This window comes from Fundulus heteroclitus, chromosome 17 (genome assembly GCF_011125445.2).
Source record: "Fundulus heteroclitus isolate FHET01 chromosome 17, MU-UCD_Fhet_4.1, whole genome shotgun sequence".
NCBI lineage: Eukaryota > Metazoa > Chordata > Actinopteri > Cyprinodontiformes > Fundulidae > Fundulus > Fundulus heteroclitus.
Window position 1 is genome coordinate 2,255,320 of NC_046377.1, and position 17,348 is coordinate 2,272,667.

The following is a 17,348-nucleotide window of genomic DNA, read 5'->3' on the forward strand; positions in this document are numbered from 1 at the left end:
TCTGTCTCACCCCTCCCTGACATCCTCCCTCCTCCAGATACCGCCCCCAACCCCACATCCTTCCTTCCACATAAAAAAAACTTGATACACAAAAATCACTAATCAGACCAGTCTTGCTATTTATACTATATCAATATAATATTAATAAAAATATGGTCTAGATTTCCCCCCTGGCACATAGTACAATCATAGTGGGTTATTTTAATGGTTAGACAAGGTCCTGCAACGTAGCATCCCCACTCCTCTATGCTTTCCAGCCCCGGTGAGCTTCTCATCAATACTTTATTTTGCTCTTGCGGTTGCCAAATAATCCAGCTTTAGGTTCATCTGTCCAAAAATGGTCTATCGTTTGGCTTTATTCTCTCTAGCAAACCGCCGTCTGACCATCATGTTTTCCTTACAGGGCAAAGGTTTCCCCCTGCCATGAAAGTTAAACTTGTGCAGTCTGTTTCTGACTGTATACGCATGCACTTCCACACAAATGGCTGCAGGAGTCTCCTGTAGGTTCTGCAAAGCCATTTTAGGGTTTTTGGAGACATCTCTAAGCAGGAGTTATGAATGTCCTCTACTTGTAGACTATTTTCCATACAGTGATGTAGTTGATTTCTTCTAAACCTCTTTAGACTCTCTACCAGACACACAAGCTGCCACAATGTTCTTTCTGAAGGCGTCAGATCGATCTTTAGATTTCACAAAGGTGTCCCCTCTCACCTCAATACGTAGGACATCTAATGCTGCATTAAATTTGCAGTCAGAACTCAGAAATCCTGGTTTCCAATGGGAAGAATCAACAGGCACGGCCCGCTGAAGTCTGAATTTCCCGTTGGAAGGTCCAATGCATTGTAAGGCCAATTATCGGATCCATCATGGCGTCTCCTAGCACTCGTCAAATGTAAGCTGTGAATAAAACATGTTTTTTACAAGACCATGTTATATAAGTGCATCTAAAATCAATACTGCGTGTAGGGGCGGCAACTCTAAACCGAACAAATTAAAAGTAGTCGCATGGTTTAGCCAGGTTTTTTTTGTTTTGTTTTGGAATCAGGCCGAGGACTGGCCCCAAACTGGGCATACCCGGTTCATAACCCAGCCCCGATGACCCCCGAGCCTCGAGGTGCCTTGACCGTCCCGCCATGCCTCCCCCCCACGGCACAAAGGCCTCCCCACCGAGGCCACACGCTGCCCAACCCAGCCCTCCATGCCAGAACCCCACATCCTATTCCTGGGGAGATCAGAAGTGCCAGTCCCTACTGATAAATTAATCCCTTATTACCATCATCATGATGACTGAACATTACAGATTTAAAACTTTGATGGCTCCTCACATCTCACAGATAATAGTATTCATAACCCTCTTTATACTCGGTCCCATTACAATAACAAATGCATTTTATCTGGGGTTTTAAGTTGCAAACTCACACTAAGTGATGCACAACTGTGAAAGAGAAAAAACAAAACAGTTCTCAAAATGTTTAAGCCAGAAAAATCTGGCAAGTAATACATGGACTTCAGCTGTGTATGATTTAGTCTCAGTAAAAATCTGGCTGTTCTCAGAGGTTTGTTAAAGAGCAACAACTTTAACCTGGTTTCATTGGAGTGTTACTTTGGTGAACATAGTTCTGTGATGTGGAACATATGGCTATTACTAATTACAAAAAAGACATGCTTTAACCCAGAATTTTAAATCCAATCAATATCAATAAATACATATTAAATTTAGCAAGTTAAATAAAGCAACATACATATTCTTCAAATAATCCATCCATGCTGTGATCTGTGACGAGAGATTTGTCAGGAAAAGACCTGTAATGTTGCAAACTCTGAGCGCAGATAGTCAAATTAAAGGAAGTATCTGTTATGCAGCAGTTTTACCTCGGCATGTCCACTTGAAGATTTTGTGTTTCTACGTGAAAGACCGTCATCTCATCCCCATTTTCTGCACAGTTCTCTATACAAGAACTCAGCTGCTAGAGAACTTATCACCAATAACTTGAATAGACATATATATATATAAACTGTATGTATCTTCACCTGCATTGCCGATGGCTTTGCAGCAATCCCTCATACTGGACATGCATGAAGCGACAGTGGAGAGGAAAACTCTCCTTTAACAGGGAGGAAAACATCCAGAGGCTCAGTGTGAACGGTCATCTGCCTCGACCAACCGGGGATTACAGAAGACAGAGCGGAGACACAAAAGCACAGAAGTACACATTGATCCAGGAATCCTTTCTATGTTTTATGGTAAGAGTGGATGATCTGTCTCCACTGGATGATGTCAAAGCTAACAGAACGCCAGATCAGGTATACCCCTACAATGAAAAAGAAAAATGACAGAGAGAAAGAGTTAAAAGTTGAAATAACAATAAACAAGCAAATTGGAGAACAGTAGGAGAACTCAGCAGAGTGAGGAAAAATAGACCCTGATGTCCTCCCGCCTCAGCCTATATAACAGCATAACTCAGGGTAACCTAAGCCACTCTTACTATAAGCTTTGTCAAAAAGTAAAGTTTAAGCCTAGTTTTAAAAGTAGACAGGGTGTCTGACCAAACCCTGTGGTATTCCACAGGTGACCCTACAGTTTGAAGATTTATTATTAACTTGAACAAACTGGAATCTGTCAGATAGATATGATTTAAACCAGCCTAATGCTTTCCCCTTAATCCCTACAGTATTTTCAAGTACTTATAGGAAAATATTGTGATAAACTGGATCAAATACAGCACTGAGATCTAACAGGACAAGTATAGACACAAGACCATTATCTGAGGCCATGAGAATATCATTAGTGACCTTCACCAGAGCTGTTTCAGTGCTATGATGAGCTCTGAAGCCTGACTGAAACTCTTCAAATAGGAAACTATTTCTCAAGAATTTTAGATGGGAAAAGATTAGATATAGGTCCATAATTTACTAACTCATCTTGATCAAGAGAGGGTTTCTTAAGTAAAGGTTTAATAACAGCTACTTTAAAAGTATATGGTACATATCCATTTAATAAGGATAGATTAATCATGTCTAAAATGGGAGCACTAATCAAAGGGAATACCTCCTTAAATAATTTGGGATTGGATCTAACATATAAGTTGAAGGTTTAGGTGAAGCTAAAAATTTTAGATGACTCAGAAAGCTCTACTATGCCTAAACAGTTCAAACACCGATCAGGTTCTAAAGATACTACCAAAGCTGTCTCACTTACTGAAGATGAGGTAATCATTTTTGGGAGGATGCCAACAATTTTATTTTTAATAGAATCAATTTTACTTATGAAGAATCCAATAAAGTCCTTACTGCTGAAAGTTGGTGAAAATTCTCAGTCATCCAGGTCATGATCAATCCAAAAAAGGTTAAAATTCTATTCTATTCTGAAGCTGAAGATGTTTTGCTTCCAATTCAAGAAGCTTTCTCAATTTAAAATGTCTGGAGTAGTGTGGGTTTCCAAGATTAGTAGACCTGCTCTAAAAAGGCCTCACTAGCACCCGTTTTGTTGTTAACCTGGGCCTTGACCAATCCTGTATGAAGATAATGTTATTGACTCGCATGTTGAATATGGCCAAAGTTTTACCCTGGATGCCCTTCCTGATACAACCCTCTGGGACCGGCCCAAATATGATACAGAACACTGAGCCCCCTTTGGGGTTCCATTATTGATTTATCTGTAATTATTTGTATCAAAAACCGACTTTTGCTGCTGGAATAAAAACACATACATTTAGGGTAGACTCTTTAATAGGTGCTTTACTCAGAGCACCTATGCTTCCTGTCTTTTCCTCAGGACCACTGTTTCTAAACCAGCCATCAGAGATGGTCTCACCAACATCTTAGACACTTTAGTCTCAGCACTAAGCACAAACATATGTAGTTACACACAACTGGGCAATTTGTATCTGCTTATTAGGAAAGTTTAATTTGGATATCTTTTTAATAGTTCTAAAAAGCAAAACTACGGAGCCCCTAAAGGGACATGGAGGAAAAAAAAACTATTGCGAGATCTCGCAAAACTATTGCGAGATCTCGCAATAATTATTGCGAGATCTCGCAAAAGGTTTTCCTACGTCAGCGAACCGGAAGTAAAACAAATGACCTGATCCACACTCATTACTGGTTAGTCACCACATAGTTGTTTGCCAACCGCCATTAAATAGAAAAAGAAGTTGTAAACAGACACAAAACAATGGAGGTGCAAACACGTCATCCATGGGAGAAGTTTATTGATTTCTATTTTAGTACTGGCCTGACATATAAAGACATTAAATCCGTACTTGGCTGCAGACATGGACTTGACATTAGTGAGAGACATTTTAAAAGATTAAAAGAAAAAGTTTTCCTACTTCAGTGAACCGGACGTAAAACAGACACACAACAGCGGAGGTGCAAAGTAAAAAGGATAAAACCATAGACATAATATAAGAGTAGACCCCGCACTGACTGTCGCGGCGTAGGAATTATGGCCGCCATCTTGGGGCAGTCAACCTGCTACCCTAACCTGCTGATTCAAGCTGAACACACTAATGATACCTCAGCACTGGGCGGCGTATTTTTGTTTAAATCGACGGACTATTGACATCAGGGCTCGAGGGCTAACTTTTCACAAGTAAGATTAAAAGATATCGTTTATATTATAATGTTATTTTTCTAAGACAGAGAGATACAGGTCTACACGTCCAAGTTTTTGTGACTTAGTCTCTCCAAACTTGCATCTACTCCGTGAAGGCATCAGACATTATTATTCTATATATATATATATGACGTAGGAAAACCTTTTGCGAGATCTCGCAAAACTATTGCGAGATCTCGCAATAGTTTTTTTTCCCTCCATGTCCCTTTAGGGGCTCCGTACAAAACAGACACTACCAAGCCAGAATTTAGTTTTGTAAGTTCAGGTAGTTTACACAATAAATGTTAAATACACAGACAGACACACGTTTCTTTGTTTTTCTCCTTCTGTAAGACAAAATTGTGGAATGAATTTTTGATTTAACTTTGTTCCCATAGTGGTAGCAATAGTATTACCAAGCATTGTACTTCTTTAAGACATTTTGACGTGACTAATCTATGCTTCTTTGCAGGTGGAGAGGCCATTCTGATGGTGGAGGGGGAGCTGCTTACAGTGACCCTGGAGGAAGGTTTCATTTTCTCAACTGGAGCCAACAGGATTCCACCTCTGGGATTTCCGGTCCAGCCAACGCTGCCTTTTCTAAACAGCTGGACGTCGATACCCTGAAGCTAATACATGTGGCCTTGTTCTTCGGCTCCCTATTCATGGAAGCTACGAGGACCTCTCAGAAAACACAATTTCTGGCATCATTCAGTCGCCACATTTTAGGGTAGCCTGAAATATATAACTATTTTGTTTTTCTGATTTTAAGCATATTTGTTAATATTATTACAAGTATTACTGTTATTGTGATATAATCATTAATATTGTTATTTTGATAAAATCATTATTGTTACTGTGATCTAATCATTATCAATATTATTACTGTTATTGTGATATATAATTTATATAATTCTTAATATAACAATTATTAGTATTGTTGCATGTATTATAATTACTAGTGTTCTTCTCATTGGTGCTATTATTATTTTGTTGTTTTATTGTTATTTTTGGTATTACCGTTATTAATGTTATTGTTCTTGCTATTTCTGTTTTATTGTTATTGTTGGTATTAATAGTCATTGTTTTTCAGATTATTATAAAAATAATTTTATGTTATTGTTATTAATGTTGTTTTGTTGTTTCGCCATTCCTATTGTTGTCATTATTGTTCCTATGTAAATATTATTGTTACTGTGGTTATTGTTATCGTTATTAACGGAAAAAAAAGATCATGCAAGGACACAGAAATAATTTTCAGTCTTTTCTCGGGCCCCCTGATGTTTTTGTTTTTATTTTATATTTAGCGTTAGTGCCACCTGCTGGATCTTTACATTTTAAAACTTTACTGTAGCAGCCTCTCCAGATGCCAAACAAAGTTAATCTTAAAACCCATCTCTTGGGACAGTGGGCGCCATTCATTTATTTGAACCCATGGGATACTTAATCTACCCATCCCTTGGGGAGCAGTGGGCTGCCACTGTGCGTGGGGAGTATCGGGTAGGGTCTTGCTCAGGGACCAGAGCCCCATAACAGTACTTGTCCTTTTGGTGCGTTTGATACGACTCCCGGTCTTGCTCAGGGACCCAGAACCTCTGGAGACTCGAACTCACCAAAGCTGTGCTCTAACACTCCCTAAACACTGGCCCCCCTCCCCAAACAAAGTTACAATACTTCCTTCTTTTTTCCTGGAAGAAAACCATTTTAATTGAAAAGCTTTACGATAGATCAATTTCAGATAAATGTATTTATTTTGCCTACCTGAACTACAAAGTTTAGATTACATTCAAAAATTTTTTATTTGTCCATGTATGAGTTACAAAAGAAAGTAAAAAGTACTGAATATAAATTAAAGACGAAAAAATGAGATAGATAGATAGATAGATAGATAGATAGATAGATAGATAGATAGATAGATAGATAGATAGATAGATAGATAGATAGATAGATAGATAGATAGATAGATAGATAGATAGTCTTGAAAAGCCATTTAAACACGCTTCCTCCATTTTCAGTCAGGGCAACTGGGTATTTAATTATTGATTATAGCAAGACCAGGAACTGGGAAAAAATATTTTGTTATGCAAAATTACATTTCCAGCCACTACGAGCCTGGAAATGTAACCATAGGGGGCGTAATGTTCCCACGTTTAGGCTCTGGCTGATGTGTCTTTACAAATATCAGTGTGAGTGTCCAGGATCAAAGCAAGAAACAGCCCACATTATACCCAGGAGTGATGTTTTCCCAGCACAATGTTGGGAGGAAATAACATCCAGCAGTGGAACTTATGTTCATAATGTTAGGGATAATCAGTGTTTATTGTAAATGTTATTTTCTCCTTTGCTTCAGTGAGTCAGATTCAAGAGGAAATGTTGAGAAGTGTCCAGCAGATGGCGGTATTGCTGCTTTGGTCGGAGGCCAGCACAGTTCCTATTCAACAACACCTGAGGAAGAAAGGCTCTCATGTTTGATATTCACCCTAGACAGAATTTATACACTGATAACATTTCCATACACTTTGGATCTTTGTCAACAGTCCAACAAACACACCTTTTACTGTTTTATCACAGGGGGCAATGAGGTTATTATCATTTATCGTTTTTAAAAGAATCTGATGACATTTCTTGGAATAACTGCAAAACAGAATTATTGAGCAATTAATTGTCTAAACATATCCATGTGGAGCTAAAGAATAATTCTCTAAAGTGCAACATTTCAAAATTATATACATTAAAAAGTTATGTCATTAAAGTATTTTTATGCCACCTTTTTGTTTAAATGGAATGAAAAATGTTAGCAATTTACCAACCAGTTTAATCCTAAATCCACAATATTACCTTTAGCGATGACGATTGCACTTTGCAGCTCCCAACATCTCACAGAAATCGTATTCATCCTCCTTTTTACATTTTCTTTCATTGCGGCAACTAATAGATTTCACTGGAATTTTAGGTGACCACCTAACACAAAGTGATGCATTACAGTGAAGAAGAAGGAAAATAATACAGTTTTCAAAATGCTTAATTCATTAAAAATCTGAAAAGTTGCATTTAGCCCCATGTATGGAGGACTGACTCTGACATATTCAAAAATAAATATAGAAAAATATGCAGAAATAAATACACGATCAATAAATATGTGAACATAAAATAAATACACAAAATAAATAAATGAAAGCAGTAATTACGACACAGTTTTCAAAGCATTAGGCTCCTCCAACCCTACAAAGACAAGTGGATTTAGACAATGAATGAACAGATTTTGAATTTTTTTCCCCTTATATTACGAGGAAATTCTACTGTCTTTCAATGGGTTTCATACATTCCAATGTAAATTTCCCTTTAGTTCTTTTTTTCTATAAAACAATGGTGCTATTTAAATAACTGGTCTGAGGTAATGTTAAGATATCTATTTGCATTGACAATATAATATGATAACGAGATATTGCATTATAGGATTTTTGTCTGCATTCCTATGCCTTGCTGTGGGGGATAATTACCTCAATGCTTTCTGTAGGATAGTGTGTGTGTCAGGGAACACACTGTGCATCTCAGCAAGCTCATACTCTCTTTGCTTTTGTATTTGCAGTACACATTGCATCCACTCAAAAGCACTTCATTAATTGATTATTGGTTAGTGTAAGCCCCTCCATAAAGGCAAGAAAAACTGTTTTTAAATGTTCCTTTTTTTGTTTCTACATTGTATCCCTAGTTGCTTTTATTCCTATATTTTCAATTCAATTCAATTCAATTTTATTTATATAGCGCCAATTCATGAAACATGTCATCTCGAGGCACTTTACAAAGTCAAAATCAGTCAGATTATACAGATTGGTCAAAAATGTCCCATATAAGGGAACCAGTTGATTGCTGATTGTTGATTTTAATCATGTAAAGCACTTTGCATTGTCTCTGTACTGAATTGTGCTATATAAATAAATTTGCCTTGCCTTTGCCTTGCCTTGCCAAGAGTATATTCAGTTTGTCTTTGTAAAGCATCCATATGTGTGTTAATACAATCTCAACAAGGAAATGTCATTGACAAGCAATGACCTTAGTGAAGCAACTGCTGAGTTACAAGGTCATTTCCAAAGGCCATCAAGAAAGCCTCCTCTCTTTAACGAGGACATGAAAGCTCATCTTCAGTTTGAAAATTTGCATCTGAGTGAAAGAATGATTATACAATGATAATGTGTGTACACAAACAGTATATGATCATATTCGTTCTTTTTTAGTTCTGCATCTCCTCTGAAGTATATTCATGTTTAATGTCCATACACTGTGAGCATGTGAAGCCAAATTCAAATTCCTTGTTTTGCGCAAACAAACTTGACTGATAAAGAAGATTGTGATTCTGGTACTGAGTTACTTCTGTTAATACTTCTGAGAGTAAGCATGGGGGGGGGGGTTCATCTTTGTTAAATGAACAATGTCAGTGTAGATTGTTTGGTCATTTCTGGTTAGATTTCAATTAATGCAATTCTTTAATCCAATGGGAACCAAATTATTTTGTTGAGTTCTGATGTATAAAACCCTTGAATTAAAAAAAGAGAATACCTTTTTAAACTAATTCATTGTATGTTTTTAGTAGCAGTAATACTAGTAATACTGATGAATGATAATAACAATAATGATTACGTAAGATTTTATTACCGCTTTGACACATTTTATTGATTACAAGCATAACATTCAGCAGAGCGGGTTGAAGGAATTTTTTTTTGACTAACAACAGCAACACAATAAACGTTGACGACCTTGAAGGGAAAATTTCCACAGTGGAAAGCTTGAGCTTTTACGACTGCATCATCTGGAAAGTGGGTTAATTATTGTTGTAGAGGAAGAATGTATCCACGCGTACATCGTTGCACATCTTGTTGGCCCCATGTCTCACCTGAAAGGTAAAGGTTGTTATCTGGAGATGAAATCTGATATGTTGTTCCATGGCTAACCTGTATCTGACTAACACAGATAAGAAGGGAGGGAAGATGGAAATGTATCTTGTCGCCTCAACAGTATAGGAAATGGACAGTACTCACGATGCAGAGTTAATTAACCATAATATGAAAAAATATAACGAAAAATATGTTTTTTTTAAGGCTGAGTACCTGTAGTTCTATAACATGTATGATAATGCAAGTTCAGCTTTCACTTAAACATTTTCCAAACTTAGCTTATACTGATAAAACTTATTTAACTCATTGTCTGCATCCCATATAGTTCATCCCGCTTCTGTAGTAAGTTCAAAGCTCCAAACTAAACTACTTAATTTCTAGTTATTTATTGTTTTTTGACATAATTGTATGTTTATTTTCTATTTGGACCGGTTACTATTTGTTCAACGTTGTCTAATGTTGGTTGGCGACATTGTTGCACTATTTAACATGGCAGCGTGAGTTTTGACTCCAGGACTCTTCCGGGAACCACCCTGGTTCCCGGAAGCAGCACCCCTGCTGCTTGTTTATTCTAAAGTTCACAATCTATTGGGGCATTCCTATTTCTTTTTGTATTTTTATTCTTATTTTTCTCTTTTTCTTTGATCCACTATATATGTGTAGATACACTGTATATAACTGATGCACCTTTCCTACTTTTGCACCTTCTTCTGATTATTGACTAATGAGTGGATGTGGCAAGTGAATTTCTCCAATGTGAGATCAATAAAGCCTATCTTATCTTATCTTATCTTATCTTATCTTATGTAAATATGCTGTCTTCACATCCATCTGGTGAACAAACAAGTTCTCTTGTGCTACTTTTTTCCACCATTACTCTAATGCTTGTCATGTTTGCTGTTGGTGAGAAGGTTTCCTCGTAGTTAACACCTTTCTTTTCACTGTATCCCTTAGGAACATATTGTGCCTCATATTTCTCTGATCCATAGCAATTATTTTTAATTGCAGAACCTCCCCCCCACCACCCCCCACTGCGATTTTGCCCTCTGGTAAGTTGTTCAGGGTAAAAGTATAGTTTTCCCTTAATGACTGCATTTCTTCATCCATTGCTGTAACCCACTCTTTAGCATTCACTGATGTAACAGCTTCTTTGGGGGTTTGGGGTAAATCGCCTACCAGTCTGTAGCAATAATCAATATTGGTTACATCATTATCATCATCTATCCCACAAACATAGTCATGTAGGTAAGATGGCTTCTTTCTCTCCCTGCCTGGGCATCGCTTTTTCTCAGGTTTAACTGTTTGGTTGGTACATGCCACTGGGTCCTCCCCTGTGATGTTCATGGTCAGGAGCATTTTCTGCCATTTTGTTTGCTCGGGAACCAGCTCTAGCAATATCCTCGTCGTCATTATCCAGAATCACTTTTTTCTTTTTATACAAATTCCACTAGCCTGTGTTTTTGTATTTTCCTGCCGCTTGGACAGTAGACCATATAGGTTGTTCTTATTGTACCTGATAAAAATGCTCCTTTCACACCTTGAGTCTAGCTTTCCCTTTGTCATGTTTGAAAGTGTAACAAACACATCAAACCTTCTGCTCCTTTGAAACATTAGGCTGTCTGCCTGTCAACATAAAGTATGGCGTCTGCTTAATGTGGCTATTGTAGATTCTATTTCACACTAGGGCTGCCGTTTGAGCTGAGTATCCACTTTCTATTTACACGCATCTCGCCATGTCAAATAAGGTTCTCCATTTTCATTATGCAGCACCATTTTGCTGTGGTGAATATGGTCCAGTTGTCTCATAGCTGATACCATTTTTTCCTTAGTAATGCTTGGTACCTTAGTAATGTACCGTAGTACATTAGTACCTTAGTAATGTATTACTAAGTACATTACTAAGTACATGTGCATTACTAAGTGCATGTACATTACTAAGGGACCTTAGTAATGTACCTCAGTAATGCTCGGTACTCTTTTCCAGCTTGGTACTCTTTTCCAGTAAATTCTGTACCATTGTCTGAACGCATACGGCTCCATATGGAGCCATGTCAGCAACAAACTGCCCTGTTGCCTGTGTTGCGTCGCTTTTATCACATAGTTCTCAGATACACTTGAATCCCGCACAAGTCAGTTTATCCCCGTCTTCGCTTTGAGTGACATAAATAGCAAAGGGCTTAAATGTCTCTGGAAGTCCCTTCAAAGCCATTGCAATCAAATGTCCATCACTGAAAGCATTTCTTAAAGCTGTGATCGGTGTCTCAGTTCTGATGGCGTTATCATTTACAGACTCATTGGGGGACGTTTGCAAGGAAGTCAGCTCAGTGTACAAGCTGATCACTCTAGGCTTTCCTTTGCTGGCGTGGTGTTCACGTAGGATTCCAAGTGCAGCGTGTCCGTTGTCTGCTAATCAGTGACAAACTTTTGCCATCCAAGAACCGTATCAGCTCTGCATAGGATTTTCTCCGCATCTTCTTCTTCTGCCTCTTGATCGGTAGGTTCTGCTAAGATGGTATCTTTCAGTCCTTGCAAGTAAAAGACGGCCTAAAAATTGGCCTTCCCACAGTTCGTCATTTTTCTCATCTCCATCGAAAAGAAGTCTTGACAAGTGGCTGCGGGTTGCCATGTCCTTCGCACTCTTGTTCAAGTCGTTTCACACGCAAGGTCAAAATCAGGTGCACACAGTGTCCGTAGCAACTCTCTGCTTGATCCAAACCCTGATATGCTCCTTCGTTCTGCTCTGGCCCCGTAACCTGTTAGCAGGGCAAACTTTATGCTCAGGTGCTGTACCTTAGGCACACATCTCTAAAGTTACTTTGTAAGTTTAGGAGCACCAATATAGAGAAAGAAGAGGATGGTACAGGCTGGAGGTGAGGTCTTAAAATAAACCAGAGAACACTTTCAATGTCAGGGTTAGGTTATACTATCAACAGTTGTGACAGTGTATGAGCCTAAACACATCTGCAAAACAGTTGTTAAACAATATTTAAGAAGAAGAAAAGCTTTAACGGATGCTGCTTTTTAAAAATTCTTTTTAAGTCAATTCCTCATACTGTATATTACCTTATCTATATGTGATGTTGCAATGCCATGCAAGGACGTGGCATTGCCGAAGGGTGTCAAAGTGAGGGAGAGACAGGAGCAGATCAACAGGTAAGACAGAGAAACACATTACAGGAGATATTTCACAAAATGTAAAAATAATAGGATTGCTTTCTTGTAATAAATGCTGTCTCTCAATACGACATTCGCAACGTTTACATGCACAGATTGTCACAATCAGGTTAAAATGTAGTCGGATTATTAAAATAAATTTGGATTTTACCATTTATATGGGCACACAATCAATTTATCTGGTCATGATGTGTGTTGATATGCATCTGGCTTTATTCAGAATAGAAACCACTCTGACATGCGTAGTTATCAAATTTCCCAAAAAAAAAAACCACACAAGAAGTACTTCCGTCTTTGCTGAACAACAGAAACCAGCAAACAAAGCAGTAGAGTACGAGTTGGTTTGTGTTCCGAACACCCAGTCTGGACTTGCACTAGGTTCTAATTATGGTTGAGTCATAAATATTTTTTTTAGCTTTTAATGTTTCAAATAGAAAGGTTGTGTTGGGAGCAGAGACAATTTTGCTCCCCAACATATTTCCGCCACTCAAAGCAGAAATACGTCACGTTGACAGCGAACGCACATGCAGGACAGGTCAACTTGTCACGTTGAAAATAACTTGATCCTGACAAGCGTTCACATGCATCACCAGTCCGATTGTCGGCATAAACCACCAGTCTCATTCGGATTACAATTTCACTCCAGTTGAGCTTAATCTGATCACAATATTCTGCCCGGCATGTTTACAGGACGCATTCCTATTCCTTATTCCAACTACTCTGTGTAAACATAGCTATTGTGGCTTTTCTTTTTAGGTATTCAGTGTGGGAATAGATAGTTGAGAGTGAGCGGACAGACGGGTCCGAAAGTTGTTACTGTTCAGCTGCCAGTCGAGCTACATAAATGCATTTTTGACCAACAAAACATGTTAAACCATCTTCAACCCATTCCTACACCCATGGGCATAAGTATCCTATTTCATCCACCAATAGCCCCTCTGTTTCCACACGTTTCTGTGTTAACGCTGGTCAAGTTCGACCAGAGTGGGTACTGGAATCACTGCGGGGAGAAAAGCAGGGTTAGTGGCAGAGAACAACCCAGCTATGATGACAATGCACTGAATAAAAGCCACCAACCTTCTCAGATGCTGCTGGGAGGTAGCACTGGCTCTGATGATTCATCCCTGCGGGTCATTCTGGATGACTCAGTTCACTAGGTGACTGATCCAAAGTTGAATCACGCCAGACAGGGCAAAGGTTAGGGCGGAGGTCGTTGTCAGTTCGAGGGTCATGCACAGGGGAACGAGGACTAGGCGAAAGGGGAATACAGGATGCAGGAGAGATAATCGATAACAGGAGGCACGCACCGTGCAGGGGTTTCTAAGCGGGGCAAAGGCAGGAGAGGGGTCTGGGGTCCAGGCTTGTGTTATACACAACAGGCAGGCCAATCAAAACAGGGGCAGAGACAGGCAGACTTGATCAAGAGGCAAGGCAGGTAGTGATAGGACATTTACCGAGTACAGACGAAGCCCCGCTTCAATGCTTGTAGGTCTTCTTGCTAAAAACCACGTAACCGATGACAAATGATGCCTCACATTACATATATTGGACATGTGACTGCTTCATTTTGCGTGCCGATTTTCAGAATAAAAGCACAATAAAAGGTATTGCTTTGTGGGTTACTTTGGGTAGTTTGGTCAGGGCGTCAGTAGCGATAGATTGCATCACCTGAGAACAGGATTTTTCAGCAACAGTGGCTGAAATACAACCAGTAAAAAAAAGAAAAAGAAAAACCTCCCCCATCTGGGAATACGTTTTGGTAACCACTCAAAATAAGTTTTGCATGATGTGTGCATTTATAATAGAGGGATAAAAACAAGTATTAAACCGTCAAATAAACAGCCTCCAAAGTAGACATCAGAATTATCCTCATAGGGCAGGTTTTAAATTAAAACCTGAGAAGAGAACTTGAATAAACATTGATATCCACAGCATTTAAAATCATGTTTTATCCATTACAGAGGTAATGTTAATTTTGGAAAAATAAAAGGACCAACACAAGCATGTACTCCCAAGACACAGTTACACCAAATATGTGTGTTGACAATTTAGTCCATACCATCAAATAAAACACAACCAATGAGAGCCAACATAAGAACAGGATTACTTTGGTACAACTCATTACAGGAACTGAACACAGATGGCAGCATTGCACACACTGCTGTGTTCCATCGTTTTTTAAAGTGATCAATTTGAAGTGGCCAGGCCGTCATAGTATAACTGCAGCAGCAAATGTCATTAGAGAATGAATGAAGCACTAAGTAATGAACTGTTGGGTGAAGCAATGGGCTGGATGGCTTCATTGCTTCATGAAGCTTCATGTGGCCATCACTTAAGGCAGGAGGTTGATCAGAAGCCAAAAGGAGAATCAGACAGGGGCGTGGCAGGCAGGAGAAAAAAGGAACAAGAGTCGAGATCTGGATGTACATACAAGGAACGCTGGTCTTCTCACAGTGGATTTCAAGAATCTGGCGATTACCCACAGGGAGAGCCAGGACTTTGTAAAGCTCCTCCCAGGTGCAGCAACTCCCAGTAATTAGAGCTGATGCAGGTGTAACCACGCATACTTGACTGCCAGTGCAGCACAGCATAGAAATAAGTATAAAATGTGAGTTTAAACTTTTAAATTGTATCTTTCACATAAAGATCCAATGGAATTCATGCTGCATTTTATTAAAGAACAAATTTCATCACTGAAACAATGGGAGTGTTTTTTTTTTTTTTGAAAGTAATATATTTTTACTTTTTGTATTTTTACTTTCTTTGTCAAACAACACTTAATACCTGTACTGTTGATTTTCCACACAGCCTACATGGCTCTGTTAACTTTGCACCCCGGGTCATCAGACTGTCCTGTTTAGAGAACTTTAAGGGGCCCAGCATCCTCATTGTTTCACCGATGTGTTTAATCTGACCGCAACCCTAATTTCTTCAAACACCGTAATGGGACACAACATGGCTGGGGCTGTTAGACATAAAACCCTCAATGCCAATGTACACACAGCTTCCCCCTGTGACACATAATCCAAACCCACTTTGGCAGGCTGGTATTTTAGGGAGCGCTGGTTAGGTAGTAAGAGTTGAACAGTGTGTGAAGTGCCGGAGCAACTACAACCTCTTGGATGACTCAGAAAGGGTGGCTGGCCGTTCCATAAGGGTAAGTAATATATAAATGAAACTCCAGTTTAACATAAGGTTGTTTTGTTCTATTTCCCTTTGGAAAACTTAATACATTTAAAGTGAGAATTTGTCTCAAATGTGTACTTGTCTCAAAGAAAAACGCTGTGGTTTGGGATTGGGGCCCAATGTAAGAAAAGGTGAAGATTATTCAATGGATTAAACCAGATGCCAAAGGCAAAAATTTGATTACAAATTATAAACGCTTATGGAAATAAGCATTACATGTTAGACATACATCTAGTTGGGTGAGAAATGCATGGAAAAATCAGCTGCTTCTACTTCAAGGTAATAAAAGCTGTGCACTTGGCCACAAATGTTTAATGTGAAAACATAGAACTTTTCTCTAAGTTAGAGTGCAGAAGGTTTGAATTCAACATGTAACTAGACTACCTAAAACTCAAAAAGTCATGCTTACTGCATACATTTTTGTATTTTGTAAATATATGTGCATGAGCCATGACAAACCAATGCTGATCCAAACTTAAACTCTTGCTCCAACACAACAACTTTTTTAACCACTGTTCTTGACTTTACTTGGTTTTCTTTTAATTCCAAACACAACTCATAAAAACCTATCGGCTTTACTGTTTTCTGCTGAACACCACATAGCCGACTGAACCTACATCTTCAGTTGAATTTGGATGAAAATGTTTATGTAGGAATTGTTTGTGGCCCAAAATTGTATGTTTTTAGAATTTACCCAAATGGACACAACAAATTTAGAATCTGTCGTGTTTCCTACATGGTTTGTGGCAATCTGCAAGGAATACTTGTCATGGCTTTCTTGTTACAACCATTTTTGCCTCTCTTTCATTAAGCTTAGATTTATGAAGAGTAAGACTAATAGTCGTTCTCTCAACAGATGTTTCCAGATCATCTGTTAAATTTAGTGATGTATTCTTGCAAAGCCATTCCAGAAATAGCTTCTGTTTTTTTCTGGTGAAGCGATTTTGTTCCTGATTTGGACATATCCTTGGAGTCACTGTGGTGCTTAACAATAACTTTCTAGAAGTCTTTGAGTCAGTGATTGTAAATGTTCACAGTTTCATCCCAATTGACAAAAGGTCTAGCTCTATCTGAGGCAGAGTAACTCCAAACCATGATGTGTCCGCCATAGTGTTTCACGATGAGTATAATGCTTGTAGTCATAAACAAATATTTAAATAAATATATAGGAAATAAAAAAAATATGTCAATTAAACAATTAAATAGGTCAATTAAATCATAAAACGTGATATTTTGAACAAATATGTAAAATTACATAAAACTATTGATTACGGTCTACATAATTGGTAAATTTTAAGTGTACTGGTTATTCATTGGTCCATTTTTATATTTCCGCTTTTATTTTTAACTTTATCACTGTTGGTCCTCCATACATTCTCAGCCCTCCTTTAGAAAAACAATAGAATTTACGTAAGTGTCAAATCCCTGTTTCTTAAAACAGTAGCCCTCATAACGTTAATAGTGTAAGTGTTAATGTTCTTTTTGGAAGTATGTATCTT

The 17,348-nt window shown here is 38.4% G+C and overlaps 1 protein-coding gene across 1 annotated transcript in view; it reads left to right on the forward strand.

The window, feature by feature from the left end:
• Positions 1 to 15,760: 15,760 nt before the first annotated feature.
• The window catches only part of LOC105929795 (chloride anion exchanger), a 35,035-nt gene continuing 33,447 nt past the window's right edge, over positions 15,761 to 17,348 (forward strand). The window contains exon 1 of the mRNA XM_036149231.1: positions 15,761 to 15,820. The gene's annotated coding sequence lies outside the window, so the exon portion shown is untranslated. The remainder of the gene's footprint in view (positions 15,821 to 17,348) is intronic.